Here is a 15175-nt window from a genome sequence, read left to right on the forward strand (position 1 = left end):
GACAAGATACTTATACTCTCTAAACCCATACAGAGTGTTTCATCTCTCAAATGGTATAAAAGCAACTACTTTGTTAATAATTGCTAGCAATAAGTAAGATCATTGTGTGTTTGTATTTTATTAATAACTGGTGGTGCCACATGGTACCTACTGCCTGTCTGTCACTATATTAGTTAATACTCCATTATATTAGCTCTGATTCTGACAATAACTCCCATGAAGGGACAACTACTATCACCACAACTTTATAGTTGAAAAACTAAAATACAGAGTTACCTAATCAAGTTACCTAATCAAGAGAGAGGGGGACTACCCAGGAATATAGGATATAGAATCCATGCTCAAAACCTATACTAGACCAGCCCCTCAATAGTGAGCACAAGTTACTCACAGTTGGATGGTGTGGGGCGGTGTAAAGAGATAGTTTTACTGGATGAACAAGATCAAGGTCAAGTTAGAAGTTGTAGCAGGCAACTCCTGATTCATGCCCATATGTAATGTCTTTCCCCCTACCTGTAAGCTCTGCCTAATTACTTAAAATTAGAGTATGGACAAAATGATGGAATACCACTACCAAGAAGAGGTTATGAGAAGGCTGTGACTTCATCTGTGGCATCCTTTCTCACTCTTACCTGCTTATTCTAAGGAGATCCAGTGACCACACACTGCTTTTTTAAGGAGAAGCAAGGAACTAGTGAATAGGTGAACAACCAGCTAGAACCCGTGGTTTATCATAACTATGCCAGTGAGTTTAGAAGCTAACCTTCCTTCGACTGGAATGGAGAGAGAGTACAGGTTTAGATATTTGTACTGCATATGATCAACTCTAATTCAGTCCTCAGCATCACATATATATCTTGAGTATCATTTTGAGTGACCCCTGAGCACAGAACCAGGAGGAGCCCCTGAGCATCACTAGATATGGCCCCCAAACCCAAAAACAAACAAATAAAATGACCTTCCAACAATTAAGCTAAGCCGTCAAAGCATTGCAACCCATATTATCAACACAACTGACTTTAGTTCACAGTTCCTAAGCTCAATAAACAAGGCCAAAAAAAAAAAAAGTTCTTATGAAGAAATAAAGCAAGAGAGGAAAGAATGTGTGAGGGGAAAAATAAACACACTAGCTTTAGACCACAAACTGAGGTTACCAAGGTAGGGAGTGGACTAATGAACATTGGTGGAAAATATGGGCATATTGTGTGTGTGGAGGTGGGGAGCGGGGGGCAAAGGCAGTGGCATAGTACTGTAGCATGCTTAAAACACAAAAACCTTTACTCTTTTGTGAACCAGTGTTACCTCAATTAAAAAATGCAATTTCAAAAGGTTCTTTCCAACACTTTCAGATCCTTCAGAAAAAAATTACCAAAGATAAATTTATAGTCAAAGAAAAGAAGAAGATAGGTTTGTCTGTTTGCTATTTTCATTTTCTTTATAAGGACCAGCCTGGCCCCTGCAGTGTGGGTTAGTGGGTGGAGCTGGCACGCAGTCCTGTCTCAGCCTCACCTCTCCCCAATTTCATACCAAGAATGTATCGTCTGAGGAATGTCTATGAATTCTCTGGGTCTCTGATATCCCATTTATAAAAGGAGTATCACTCGTCCTAACAACAAACAGGATTAAACCAGACCATGTTTCAGGAGCCATTATAGTTCTGAAATGTATGATATATTTTTGAGGTAGGGGGTTATGTCATACCCAGTAGTGCTCAGGGGTTTCTCTTGACTCTGTACTCAAGAATCATTCCTGTAAGTGCTCACCAGACCATATGCAGTGCAAGAATATAGCCTGGGTCTAAAATATGCAAAGCAAACACTCCAGCTCTTGAGTAAGTTATTTGCTCAGCTCTCAGGCTTTGTTTTGACAAATCTGTTATTATGGTTCCCAAACTGTTCAGTCTCTAGACTTCTTTACTCTTATAAAAACGTTGACCTTCCTAAAGTGCTTTTGTTTATAGCAGTAGCACTGTAGCACTGTCCTTCCATTGTTTATCGGTTGGCTTGAGTAGGCCCCGTAACATCTCCGTTGTAAGACTTGTTGTTACTGTGTTTGGCATATTGAATACATCATGGGTAGCTTGCCAGGCTTTGCCGTGTGGGTGAGATACTCTCAGCAGCTAGCCGGGCTCTCTGAAAGGGTCAGAGGAATTGAACTCTGGTCGACTGCATGCAAGGCAAATGCCCTACCAGCTGTGCTATCGCTTCAGCCCATTTATAGTGGTAGATTACATATATATTATATTATAACATATTATATACATATTTGTATAGATATATATTGATCATTGTATAGTAATTTACATCTGAGACATGAAAAATATGTATTCATTCATTTAAGAATATTAAACCATATCAACAGACCCAGATTCACAGCTTCTAAACGGCTCAGCTGCATATACAATTTTATAACAGCCCCTCTGATCAAATTTCACATTGCTCAATTATACTTCCTGTTGTTGGTTAAAGACAGACTGGGAAGGAAAAGCCTAATCCTTCAGTGACTCCCAAGGCAGGACTGACTACAGAAATTTACCCCCAGCAGAGAGGAGTATAGCAAATCCAATGGGGAAGATATGCAAAAGTCCACTAAATTAAATTAAATGAGTGAAAAAATAATACATAAGGTTCACCCAGCAGGAACCAGGTCTGCAAATCCTCAGAAAATTACTTAATGACACTGATGAGAATGTCTAATGAGCTCAAAGAAATGGTTGCATAGGTAGTCAGCAAAGCACAAGGAAGAATGAGAGCTGAAATGAGAAAACTACAAGCAGACATGATAGAAATGAGGAATATGGTAGGTGATTTACAAAACTCATTAGAAATTCTAAATAGAGAAAAAGGATCTAGGAGTTCCAAGCTGAGATGAAGGAATCTCTAGGAAACAACAGAAGATTTTTTTTTTAATCTGTAAAGAAATAAACAGCACACCAGAAAACTGTGGGATGAGTTCAAAAGGAACAACTTGACAACCATCAGAGTCCCTGATAACAGAAAGAATAATTTGATAAAGAACCAATAACTAAAGAAATCATAGGTATGAATTTCTGAGTTGAAGAATAGAAGCATTCAAACCCAAGAAACCAAATGGATCCCAATGAAAATAGACTCAAATAGAAAAAACTTCAAGACACATTGTGGTCAGAATGGCCAAAACCATAGACAGACTACTGAAAGCAGAAAAATTAAGAAGTAAGTTACATGTAAAGGAAAGCCCACAGAAGTCTCAGCAGATCTATCAAATGAGACTCTACATGCTAGAAGAGAATAGTAGGATTTAGTGCAAAAAAACCAACAAAATGACCATGTCCCCAAGAATACTCTATCTAGCTAGATTATCATTCAGATTTGGGGAATGATACAGAGCTTTAGGGGAAAGCAACAGCTTAAAGAATTCATAGCCTTGAATCCAATTTTCCAAGAAACATTAAAGGAGCTTCTTTTAAAAATAAGACAAACTTCTCAGCATTTAGTATTAAGTATGGCATTCAGTCATGGGGCTTATGGTTGCCCTCTACTAAGTTAAGAAATGTTTGTTTACTCCTAGCTTACTAAGAGATTTTATGTTTCAGTTTCATTTATATTGATGTCCTATGTCTTGGGCTGGAGTGATAGCACAGCGGGTAGGGCATTTGCCTTGCATGCAGCCAGCCCGGCCGAGATGGGTTCGATTCCTCCGCCCCTCTCGGAGAGCCCGATAAGCTACCAAGAGTATCTTGCCTGCACAGCAAAGCCTGGCAAGCTACCCGTGGCATATTCGATATGCCAAACACAGTAACAACAAGTCTCACGATGAAGATGTTACTGGAAACACTCGAGCAAATAAGTGAACAACGGGAGGACCGTGCAGTGCAGTCCTATATCTAATCTGGTGTTGTTTTTGTTATTTTTTAAACATCCATTGAGGTCTTTACTATAATCGTTTACTTATTAATGTGTAGTCGTAAGCAGGATCTATAATACAGTATTTTCTAGCATAAAGCCAGTATTCCCTAATAAAACACACTTTTATATTTTTGTAGGCCTATTCATATTTTCCCTTTAATTTTCCCTCTTTTTTTAAGTGAAATGAGATAGCTTTTATTAAAATTTACTTAGAAAGATGTGAGGATAGAGAAAAGGGGGAAATGTGTTCAAGAGAGAATACAGGCTTCCCTAGAGTGGAACTACGCAAGCAAAGAAACACAGAGATAGCCAAGTGAGATATGTGTTCAAGGAAGAACATGGACTTGAAGAGCAAGCCAAAAATTTTCTTAATTTCTTTAAGCAAGCCAAAAATGTTCTTAATTTCTTCATTCTGTCTAAACTTCACATTTGCAGTATTTGTTTCATATAAATTTTGAAGTACATTAGCATATAAGTATTCATGGTATTAATTTTATATTTTACACCTATAAAAAAGAATGGTACAGATTTTATTTATTTATTTATTTTATTAGTGAGACATCATGAGGTACAGTTGCAGACTTACAAATTTTTGTGCTTGGGTTTCAATTATACAATGATCAAATACCCATCCCTCCACCAGTGCCCATTTCCCACCACCACGGATCCCAGTATCCCTCCTTCCCCCATCCCCCTCATCCCACCCTGCCTCTGTGGCAGGGCATTCCCTTTTGTTCTCTCTCTCTTTTTGGGTGTTGTGGTTTGCAAAAGAGGCAATGGGTGACAATCATGTTTGGTCTATAGTCTACTTTCAGCATGCTTCTCCCATCCTGGGAGGATCCTCCCAACACATTTATTTGGTGTTCCCTTCTCTGTCTGAGCTCCCTTTTTCCTTAGCATGTGTAGTTGGCCTCCAAGCCATGGAGTAAAATTCCTGGTACTAATCTCGGCCAAGAATGTTACAGATTTTGAAAAAATTTACTTTAGCAACTTATCATTGTTTTACAATTTTGTGGAATCTCAGGAGTTTAGGTCTATTCATCTGTATGTGTGTAACTGTCACTATCTTCACAAATTAAAAAAAATTTAAAAACTCCTATATATATGATTATATATATGTATATATATATTAAGAGAAAAAGAAATTATCAAAGTCATCAGAATTGGGGATTTTATCTATAGAACTGAACTAACAAGGGGCATGCGGAGTGGTTGGCAAGGGTATCTGGGACACTCATGAAAGGAAGGGGGCTCTCTGATGATGGATGTGGTGTTAGACAGTTGGGGATACTCACTACTATTCTGACAAGGAGGGAGCTATGATGTGGTGTTAGAATCATGTATGCATGAAAAATATAATTGACAGTATTGCAAATCCTGATACTGCAATTAAAATGGTTTTTAAAAGTAAAGGTTTTTTTTTTATTTAAAAAAATAGAAAAAATAATCAATCTAGTTAGGGGTTAGAGAGATAGAAAAGGGAAATTGCCCTGCCCATACCTAACCCAAGTTTGATCCCATATGGTCTCCCAAGCACCCATATGGTCCTGGTCCCCCGAAGCACCACCAGGAGTGATTTCTGAGTGCAGAGCCATGAGTGACCGCTGAACATTGCCAAGTGTGACCCCAAAGCTTAAGTATATAAGTAATTAAACAAATAAATACATGAATAAATCGGATCAGGAAGATAACTCTAAGGGTTGGATCATATCTTACATATGGGAACCCCCGATTAATCCCCCACATCATGCCAGGTAGGGTCCCAACAAGAACCAATGAGTTTGGCCAAAACTTATAAGAATAAAGTAAGTGATTTGCTACATGTTAACATAAAATATAATTTTATGAAATGAGGCTACTTTTAAAATAGTTCATAAGAAAGGGACTTGGATTTACATTTTTTTTGTGTGTGAATCTCTTAAAAAATACTGGCTGCAGAAGGGGATGGCTAATATCTGCTTCTGCCATCATTCTGTTGCAGTAAGACGTATCAGCTAATATCTGGAAAGCCAACAGTATACTGGAGAGAGAAGGAAAATGAGAGTAAATAATACACTCATACTATTATGCAGCACTGTCCTCCCAAGCTAGGCCCAGTAACATCTCCATCGTGAGACTTGTTGTTCGGTATGTGTTTGGCATATCGAATACATCACAGGTAGCTTGCCAGGCTCTGCCGTTGGGGCGAGATACTCTCGGTAGCTTGCCGAGCTCTCCGAGAGGGGCGGAGGAATCGAACTCCGGTCGACCACCTGGGTCGCGTGCAAGGCAAACGCCCTCCCAGCTGTGCTATCGCTCCATAAAGTAAGTAAAGGCCTTCCCGTTGATCATCAATTTGCTCGAGCGGGCCCAGTAACATCTCCATTGGAGACTTTGTGGTTACTGTGTCTGGCATATCGAATGCATCACGGGTGGCTTGCCAGGCTCTGCCGTGCGGGCGAGATACTCTCGGTAGCTGGCCGGGCTCTCCGAGAGGGGCGGAGGAATCGAACTCGGGTCAGCCATGTTGGCTGCGTGCAAGGCAAACGCACTACCGCTGTGCTAGTATTATAAAAATAGTTTTATAGAGCCCCTTGAGAGATGTCTCAGGTTCACACTTTAAAAACTATCTTGATAGTTCTTGTCAAAAATGCTATGGTTTCTGGGGCTGGAGTGATAGCACAGCGGGTAGACTGGTTGCCTTACATGCAGCCAACCCAGGTTCGATTCCCAGAGCATGGCCAGTAGTAATTCCTAAGTGCATGAGCCAGGAGTAACCCCTGTGCAAGGCCGGGTATGACCCAAAAATCGAAATAAATAAAATCTATGGTTTCTTTTCGAAGCTTTGGCCTACTCACCACACACACACACACACACACACACACATACACACACACACACACACAGTGGAATTTCCATACCCTCTCAGCCCTCTGCAGGGCCACTGTTTCTCAAGCTAGAGTGTCAGCTTCACCTCCAAATGGTAGAGTTCTGCCTAGTTCTGCTTATCTGCTGGACCTAGGGGAAGAACAAATGGTTTTTGAGGATCTGCATGTAGCTTCCCTAAGCAGATGAGTAGTTGAGGACTCTCAAATGTTACCAGTCTTTTGAAGCTTTGAAGTCTTTGGCTTTAGAAACAAATGCTTGAAGGAAATCAGCAATGAGCAGGCCGGCTTCAAAAGCTAGCAAACCCTGATCCAACAAAACAACAAGGACCCTCTAAAGCGACCCCCCTGAAATCAGCCAACCAGAAAGCAACCCAAATGGCAGTGGGGAGACATCAGCTCAGCTGGGGTCTTTCTGAGAAGACCTTTAATAAAGTGCTAAGTGGAAAAGGAAATCCAAGACCCAGCCATGCTCAGAGGGTGGAATAAGGTGTAGGAAGGCTCCAAAATAAGATTTAGTTCTGGTTCTGCCATCAACTAGGAGTTAGTAAAGCAATTGACCTTTTCTGAAAACGACCAGAGGAACAAGAAGATGCTCAAGTTCCTTCCAGCTTTTTCATGCTATATTTCTCATCGATAATATGCAAGTCTACAGATCTATGTCTGAACCAAAGAGGGGATGTATTCCCTATCCTTGTTACATAGGAAATACATTTGCTTTCATTTATTCAATAATGATCAATATCCCAATTAGATACTGTTCTTATAATGAAACACCATTTAACAAAACCTGAAAACTTCTTGCTCTTTTGCTAACAGGAGAAAAAGGCAAACAAAATATATCTTATGCCAGTGATGATAAATGTCACAGAGAAACTGTGTAGGGGTGGAGAATATGAGCTAGAGGTCAAGAGTGTGTCTCAATTTTTAATACCTGGTAGGTCGAAACGAAATCATGAATTTTGTATTTGAAATATTATATAGGCTTGCATAATTCAGCAATCACAATGTCTGTTATATTCATTCATTTCATTAATCTGCCAGTTAGCAAATCCTTAAAACACGAAAGATATTGTCACTCTGGGAGGTTAGTGAAACTGGAGTGGAGATCAGCTTTTGTTCAAGAGGGTTAACTTTGGGAAGTCTGAAGCTAGACTGAATTTGCATTCCGAGTTTGGAAGCTATGAGATTCTGGGCAATTGATGAAACTTTCAAACCACTGTGTTTCCTCATCTTAAAAGTGGGAATAATGAAAGTCCATATCTGAACTGCTATTTATATAACTTCCATTACATTATTACTCACTCAAGGCATAAGACTTCTCTAAACTAGTAGCAAGAAATCAGAAGACAGAAACTGAACAGAATTGTTTGTGGAATCCCTGAGGGACTCCCTTTGGATATCCTCCAGAAGAAAAAAGGGGTGCACAAGAATAGTAGAGATAAGTACCAGGAGGATTACTCTACAGCATAGAAGCCAGCGTCACATTCTGGGGGAAAAGGCAGCTCAGATAGAGAAGGGTCCACCAAGTAAAGAGTGCTGGGAGGAACCACTCAGGATGGGGCATGCAGGCTGAAAGTAGACTATAGACAGAACATGATGGCCACTTAATACTTCTATTACAAACCACAACACCCAAAAGGAGAGAGAGAGAGAGCAAAAGGAAATGCACTGCCACAGAGGCTGGGTGGGGTGGTGGGACGGATACTGGGACCATTGACGGTGGAAGGAAAATGGGCACTGGTGGAAGGATGGGTACTCAATCGTTGTATGACTAAAATGCAAGCACAAACATTTGTTAGTTTGTAACTGTACCTCACGGTGATTCACTAATGAAAAAAAATTTAATAAAATAAAAATAATAAAAAACTTGGGGCTTTGTATCTAAAAAAAAATAAGTCTTTGGTCTTCAAAATCAGGCTTTCCTACTCCTTTTCAGTAAATCTACAGAGCTCTTGCAGCAGAGTCTAGCACAGTTCTCATTGGTGACTTCCAGGCACAAAAAGATTTGGCTTTAAGGAAGACACCCCAATAGGGGAGGCATTGGTTTACTTAGCGAAGGATCTGGGTTTCCCTGAGATAACTAACTCATATGGTTTCTGCTTAACTGGATGCCAGTTTTTACCAACCTCACTGTGGTGGACAATCCCAGTCAAGAGAACAGCATCCCTTCTCTTGCCCCCAGAATGTTGCCACCAACCAGTCTTCCCTTATTTACATAAGAATCCTGCTCCATCTGCTAGAGGGAGCAATATCTGTTCATGCTAATCTGATTGTTCCTATAACTTGTATTAAAAAACATGGAGGGTACCCCAAGCACTGCTCTGACCTTTGATTTTCCAATATCGCATCTGGGGTAAGCACTTCCTTTTAATCTCTATGGACAATAGGCAAAATTTCACCAAGGGGATTGCCAACAGAGGCAGAGATCATAGAGCATGTGTCCATGACCCCAGGTTAGATGATTATAATAACGCTTTTTAGGCCCTCCTAATAAAGAATATGCTGAACAGGCTCGGAAGTGTGTGTGCAAAAGTCTAATTGCTGTTAACATGTCACTCCCATCACAGAGAAGCAACAATGTCCTGACGGCTTGTCAAACCCAGAATTGATTTTGAAATTGCTTTAATGAGGCAGTGAATACGTTCGCAGGGGCCTGACCATCTGAGAGGCCTCTGTAGCTTTAGTCAAGATCACCTGCAGTTGCTTTGTTGACTATTCATAAATGAGGTCAAGGCACAGAGAGGGTGGCTGTTTGGCTGCTGAAGATTTGCACACTCTTAACTTGGATCTCAGTCCCTGTTTCTCCCTCTGAAAAAAAAAAGTCTTGGAGATTTGTTTCAGGGTAGATTGTGTGTTTCTTCCCTTTTGGCTGCCCAAGTCCACTCTGTACCCCCAATAAGCGACCACCAATTCAAAATGCTGGGCTGCTTTTTCTCAAAAATACAAGAAAGGACTAGACCTCTCTTTTTGTTTCTCATCTAGTACCTGCAAGAAGTATTGGGAGAATAATGGTTTTGAGTTTTGTCGTGACACAAAACACTATGGATTGGTGGCAGATTAAAATCCACCATGTGCGATCCACACCAATGGTCGCTTTAAAGTTCCTGCACCAGCTTTTTTGCTGCCCCTGAAGGAGGTAAAGTTGGAAAAAGTTTCCCATACTGTCAAAGGCTGGTCCTCATAGCTAGCTTCAGTATCCAGCCAATGGATACATAACTGTCACTGTCATCCCGTTGCTCACAGATTTGCTGGGGCGGGCATCAGTAACGTCTCTATTGTGAGACTTCTTGTTACTATTTTTAGCATATCGAATATGCCTCAGGGAGTTTGCCAGGCTCTGCCATTCGGGCAGGATACTCTCAGTAGCTTGCTGGGCTCTCTGAGAGGGACAGAGGAATCGAACCCAGGTCGGCCACGTACAAGGCAAACGCCCTACCCGCTGTGCTATCGCTCCAGCCAAGTGGATACATAGTGTGGCAGAAACTGTCCTGTTTGTTGGGCTATGAAGCTCTATTTCAAGCATTCCAGGTATTTCAGTGTTGCAAGGCAGGTGGTGAAAGTCCCAAAGTAACCTTAGCATCTGACCAAATCTCCTGCCCAAGATGTGGTTTTGGATTCCTGATGAGGAAATGGTGTTTCCTGAGGCAACTGAATAAGCTTTCCTGCTTCCTTGTCTTTCACTTGTAAACAACACCAGCACTTTGGCCATGAAGACAAATGCATGCCCAGCTTGCAGTAAAAATGAAAAAGCTGCCAGAACAGATCACAATTGCCGCCTTTATTACCTGCCTCCCCCACTCTGACCATTATTTCCTTCAGAGTCCCAAATTGCCTGACTTCCAACGGCTTCTGGAGCATTTGGGGAAAGCGTCTGTGCGGATGCTTTTCCATGGAGGATCAGCTCATTTCTATTGCCCCCACGTTTAAGTGCACATGATCAGCATCCCTACTGGGTACGGAGGCCTCCAAGAAATTGGATGCTTTGGTGCCCGTACATCAATGTTAGGATGATATATTTTTCATGAAATCTGTAAATAAGGTCAACAGGATAGGGATATTCTCCATGACAGAATCTTTAAGAGATTTTGAGAAATGGCCTATTTCCCTATTAAAAAGTTAATTTACCTTTCTTTTGTTTATTTAATTTTTTTTGACTCTTGCTCATTAAAAAGTCTGATCTGGCTACTCTGGCACACGCAAAATGCCCCATAGCACATTGAGAGAAAGGGGCAGTTATTTTTCTATAAACCAATGAGTAGAAATGCAAGAGGCTAGTATGAAAGGGGTAGATAATTGGCACCTCTGGGGTTTCTAATATTTTCTCTTTTCTTATCACAGGAAACAATGTCTCAAGCCTCAGGAACCAGTGGCTTGATCTTCAAAAAAGACAAAAGAGTGACCAAAGCAAGAGAAAATAAAATGCTCAGGGTCATGAATACTGAGCTTTAATATTCAAAAATACGGTTTTTCAAAAGCAAAATTGGAAAGTGATTTTAGCTTCTGCCAGGATCTCTATCTGCCTCAGATGACCTCTATCTAAGCATCAACAGAACATTGGGATATTTTTATTGTAAGAAAGGATGCTGAGGAGGAGACTGTGTAGCAAAAATTTCCTACATTGCAAATGTTTTGAGTTTGGTTTCTGGTTCCTCAAATATGCGCCAAGTGGTTCCTGAACATTCTTCAGCTTGGGACCCTGGATACCAAAACTGAGAATGTCATCTCAAGGTTCCCCAGCTTTTTCCCCTATCCCATACAATTACATTTGCAAACACAGCAATTTAAAGTGCACAACTCTCTCTCCAACAAGAACCACAATTACGTGTGTGTGTGTGTGCGTGTGTGTGTGTGTGTGTGTGTGTGCATGCCACCAGCTGGTCTCCTCTCCCCAACACACAGAGAGAGAGAGAAAGAGAGAGAGAGAGACAGACAGACAGACAGACAGACAGACAGAGCAAAAGAGAGAAGGGTACAGGAATTTAAAAAGAGAAAGAAAATGTGTTTGCCTTAACTCATGAGTTAAGGAAATGAGGCATTTCTTACTGCCATTTCCCCCCAGATACAGGCAGCTCAGAGTTGAAATAGGCAGCCAACACCACCCTCTCCGTGCCACCGATGGCCAAAGCAAAGCTGGTTACCAGGAAGGAGAGACGCCAGAGACAGAAGGGACAGAAATGAGTCACAGCTCAGAGTGAAATGAAAAACTGCAAGCAGAGCTAGAAAGGCAGAAGGAGAGTTACCAGATCCACTGCCAGGATTTGGCTGTTATCTCCCAGTTTTTTAAGCCCTCCTCCCTAACTCTGGGAAACAGGAATATAGTAACTTAGTAAGAGAAGGCGACTATGAAGAAATGGAAACAGCCTGCGAATGCCTCAACAGTATTCACTATTCTACAGAAATAGCAAATACTGAAGTCATTCTCTAGATTCAGAGCCTGATCTTCCCACCATTGCACACACACACACACACACACACACACACACACACACACACACACACACGAGAGGTGCCGGGAATTTAAAGAGATCATAGCAACTATCAAGCAACTGAAAGAAAGGCAAGATATTCTCTAGGAGATACATTATATTTGAACTTTTTTCATTATTGACAAAACCATGTAGACAATTTCTTCCAGATCAACGAGCATCCCCTCAGGCCTAAATACAAGAGCAAAAATGAATGCTGAGTGACAGAGCCTGGAATTTCACTTGCTCTCACCACCTGCTCTGGGAGGTCAACTGTACTGTTAGTGTTTAATTGCCAAGCACAGTGCTGCCTCTTCAATCCCCCTCTCCCACCATCTAATTGATGGCCTGACACCAACATTGGGTCAGCCCTTTAAAAATATCTCAGGCAGCAGCCACCAACCCAACAGATGCGGCTCACTCAGGAGGCTATCAGAGTTAGGAACTCAGTGATGACATATGTTTGCTCAGACTTCAGAAAAAAAGATGACAGAGCAGAGAACAAGACTCAAATCTATTCTTAGCAGAAACAAAATGAACCTCAGTCTTAGAACCTGGTTTCTGGTGCAATAACCCTTCCATGCATTAATGCATTTCTTGGCCTTCTTCCAGGTAAAAGATAACCTGAGCTCCTTGGCTTTCTTGCCTTTCTCTTAGGTCTTACTTGCTTCCGCCTGAAGACAGTGAAATCGTTGCCTCAGCACACAATGACATCTGATCATGAGTCTATGTGGCAATGGACTGATCACATCTGCCAATTGCTGCAAGAAAAGCACTAGAATCTTCTTTACCAACGAAGTGCCAATTGCCAGCCTAAATCTGGAGCTCTGCCCTTAGGTGTTAGAACTGACATTGGCCTCTCCTGAACTAGAACCAGTCTTGTATGTAGAGGAATCAGAGATAAATAATCTTTTTTTCCTCTTTATCACAGGATTGCATGTGAAAAAACTTACTCCTAAGAAACACATCTGTCTTTCCAAGCACCCAGCCCCCACTCCTCTGGGAGGCACAGATCCTCTATGAAATGCCTGGTTTCTGTTCCAGATCCTTCTCCATTTCAGTCCATTATTATGACCCAGCTAAGACAGTATCTTAAGAGATTTCACCTTGAAATTGAGAGGTCAGAGCACCACTCCAAGTTTCTGGTAATTAACTTTCTCTGTAAACACTGTCCCTGGAACCCCCTGGTCTTTCTCTAACCATAAAGATCAAGAAACAAAACTGGACAGCAGGTGCTCAATGTTGAGACAGCTCAAAATGAGGGTTTTAAAGGCCAATTAGGTGCCTCAGAAACTAGAACTACTTTTTTCTATTTACTTGCTGTAGCACAGAGCAAATACACCTCACAGATTGAAACTGGCCAATTTGCCTATTTTTTGTAAATAAAGTAGTGTTGTAATAGAGTCAAGCTCATTATTTTGTATATACATAGACTAATGGCTATATTTGCACTACAAAGTCAGAAGAGGAAAGTTTTAATAAAGATAGAGAATTCATAAAAATAAGATTGTCTATATGAGTTTTTTAAAAAATGGTAGCTGATTACTGCTCTGTGGCAGTTGCCCTAACTTTATCGTTAGTGCTATCATCTATCAACATGTCTGCTATTGACTATTTTGAGTTCTGATATAAAATGTTATATAATGATTCCTAAACAATGGGTGGAATTAAATTCTAGGTATCAAATTTCTGTAATAAGAGACTAAGTACATAAAATACATAGTTGAGAATTTCACACAAAGTTTGGAAATTCGCAAGAATAACAAAGTGGGATTTGTATGTTTATCTTCATAATTATTGCACAGAAACTCCAAGGTCTTGGGACAAATAAAGAAAAATGAACTTCCTCTGTGGAATATCAATGAAAAAAATTACTTAAGGTTGTTCATATCAAGATGCACTATCCAGAGCCTACAGACAGGAAAATTAAGGAAATCTCTTTAGGGATTTGCTTGAGAGTCTACATTTGTTTCGCTTGATCAAATACCCACTATTAAGTGATTCTTTACAAAGAACCCTTTTTATAAGGAGTAAATTTTGCAATGAGAACAAAGAAATTGGCATTTACTTTTCCATGGAATTAATAATGCCAAGTCTAGCACACTTCCCAGTTCCGGCCCCACACCAACGGGCCATTGTAGAAGTCACTGTTAAGTTCTTCTCCAAGAGTCTGGTATGATATAAGACAATATGACTTTTCTATTGGTGTATTTTCCCAGTGGCATTAAATTAACCTTATAAAAAGCCTACTCGTCTCACTCAAACTCCAATTCAATGATAGAATCCCTAAGGAACTGAATCCCGTTGCATCTAAAGGATTATATTCAATGCTATATATATATATATATATATATATATATATATATCTGCATTGTATATCTGCATTGCAGACTCAGGCAGTCGCAGAGATGTTCCAGCCATCTATAACTGATTCCAGGCTAAGATGGGGCAGGCATCTCTCTCTCTCCCTCCCTTCCTCCCTCTCTCTCTCTCTATAGATGGATAGATAGATACATAGCAAGAGAGAGGAGAGAGAGAAAAGGGGGAGAGAGAGGGGAGACGGAGAGAGAGAGAGAGGAGAAAGCATCCTGTTTCTTGAAATTAAAAAGTACAAGTCATACCTAGAATTTAAGGCCAGAAAAATTATTTGGAGATTAAAAATATGAGGCTACAAATGGCACTTCTTTTTATTTGTGGTTCTTCTCCCCGTAGGCTAGTGTAATCCTATGTAAATGTTCTACACTGTTTAAATCACTATTTTACTCACCTGTGAATTTCCAGCATCTGATAAAGAATATGACAATTGAGTGTGTAATATATGTGATTGCTCATTTGTTTTACTATTGTGAGAGTTACTCCCAGAGTTGCTTTGGGACCACCAGGGTCACAGCTGGCAGGGCTGATGGGGTCAGCTGGTGATGTGGGTCTAACCCAGGACCTCACACATGCAAGGAAT

This window comes from Sorex fumeus, unplaced genomic scaffold, assembly GCF_029834395.1.
Source record: "Sorex fumeus unplaced genomic scaffold, SorFum_2.1 ptg000035l, whole genome shotgun sequence".
Classification (NCBI taxonomy): Eukaryota; Metazoa; Chordata; class Mammalia; order Eulipotyphla; family Soricidae; genus Sorex; species Sorex fumeus.